The sequence below is a fragment of the Mastomys coucha genome, unplaced genomic scaffold (genome assembly GCF_008632895.1).
Source record: "Mastomys coucha isolate ucsf_1 unplaced genomic scaffold, UCSF_Mcou_1 pScaffold6, whole genome shotgun sequence".
NCBI classification, from domain to species: Eukaryota; Metazoa; Chordata; class Mammalia; order Rodentia; family Muridae; genus Mastomys; species Mastomys coucha.
The window spans coordinates 10132031-10134056 of record NW_022196912.1 but is presented as its reverse complement, the minus strand read 5'-3'; the positions used below and the strand labels follow the sequence as shown (position 1 = coordinate 10134056).

Below are 2026 nucleotides of genomic sequence, written 5' to 3'. Positions count from 1 at the left end.
GAAATCCGCCTGCCTCCGCCTCCCAAGTGCTAGGATTAAAGGCGTGCGCCACCACCGCCCGGCTTAAGTTTCTTATACCAGAGAATTTTTTCCTTTTGATGGCATATGCTCATAATATATGCACAGTTACAACCAAATCCTTGCCAAAAGAAAACTACCTGTACTTGAGAGCACAGAGCAAAGTCCAGAGAACACTTGGATAGTTATAATGCTAGGAGGACAAATTATGCCATAGCTGGTACCTGGGAACCCATGAGGTGCTCTTGAGGAGGGACTGACCAAGAGAATATAATTTGAGAGTACATCTCATTGGCTTTATAAAAAAACAAACTATTAGTACAGAATTAGATGTAAAAATCAAATTCGCCTAAAGGTAAGAGTTGTTTTTTCAAGCTGAGGAAATTTAATAAATCAAAGATATAAAATGTTATGTTGTAGAGGCATGGACATGCCATTTAGTTTGTATACCATATAACGTGGAGATGGCAAGGGTTGTCATAGGCTGATAATAGGTAAATTATGTTAGTCAGGTTGTAAGGTGTGAATTTGTTCAATGAGAGCACTAAATTAAACTTGTTTCAGAAGCTGAAGCAATTCCTCCTCACCCAGACAGCACGAATGAGACTTGAGGGTCTGTTATCTCAGACCAGGCAGCAGGGCTACTCTTATACATGGATCCCATGCCACCTTTGTTGTTTCTACTTTTGAAAAATAGTGGTTAGAAAATGAAGGGACTAATGATATATCTTGCTTTGAGACAAGAGGAAAGAGGAGCTATTCCAAAAATCATTGCAAATGGAGAAGACAGAATCTGGTGGGGAGGGCTATTGCTGCCCTCCCAAAGAATGAAGTCAATTGACTGAGAAAGCTTGTGAGCAGCATGACAAGGAAGAGAAAAGAATATAGAAGAGGTTTTGAGTATCAGAGTTCTTCCTCCTTCCTTAGACCACTTGCATTGTTTAAAATTTTGCCAATCACAGCATTGCAAATATGGTAAATGCTACTAACTTGAACATTTTTAAGTTGCTAAAAGTATTTCATCATGATAATTTTAAAAGTTATCAATGCGAGAAACCACCTGTGTGGCATACTAATGCTGGATTTTATAACAAACGTTACTGTAATTTGAGGGGGAAGTGCTCTTATGTAAGTTCATTCCCTAGAAATTTTGAAAAATAAATGCAGCTGCTTTTTCTCCTTTCTCCGTGTCTGCCTTATCCATCTGTGTTAGGATCTGGGGCACTGTATTAAGGGTGCTCCTTGGCAGTTACAGTACTAGTTAGTCCCAAGACCTGTCAAAAATGCAGTTAAACCACCAGGTTTGAAACACTCTGGAATGCTAAACGGTTTAGTCCATACACGGAAAACTTTAATTTTATATTGTGTGTAAAGAAAAGCCAACATGAGATTGTCTTAGTTGAACAGTTCAATTTTGCTTAAGTCTGAGAAAACTTGAGTCCATAATTGTATTGTATTCTCAACCTTTAAATAAACCTGACTCTTAGTAAATAGCCTATTTAATTTATAGCTTTGACTCTTCCTGACTACAGCTGCTTACCCACCAGACATTTATTCCAAGCCTTTTACTGTAAAAGTTATCTTATATAAACGTCATTTACATAGAATAGCCTGCTAAAGTTTTATGTGTAAAATATTAAGAATTTTATGTATTTATTTTTTGGTTATTTGAGACAGGGTTTCTCTGTATAGCCCTGACTGTCCTGGAACTCAGAAATCCACCTGCCTCTGCCTCCCAAGTGCTGGAATTAAAGGCGTTGCCCACCACTGCCTGACAAATATTAAGAATTTAAAGTATACAGTTGGGTCATAAGCTTCAGAGCTGCCATTAAAGCAACTGTTTAGCTGAGTGAATGGGAATGGGCCTGGTGTCCCAGTAGCTCAGTGTAGCTTTTTTCTTGGTTTGTATGGATTGTATTAAATCTCAAGACAGTAGTGGTATTTTAATGAATGCTGTGGGTGGGGCCATCACTCAGTATTTCTTTTTTTTTTTTTTTTTTTTTTTTTT

At 37.8% G+C, this 2026-nt stretch overlaps 1 protein-coding gene across 4 annotated transcripts in view; it reads left to right on the top strand.

Annotated features, from left to right (window-relative positions):
- The window catches only part of Eml4 (EMAP like 4), a 130093-nt gene that overhangs the window by 70135 nt on the left and 57932 nt on the right, over positions 1-2026 (top strand). The window lies entirely within an intron of this gene.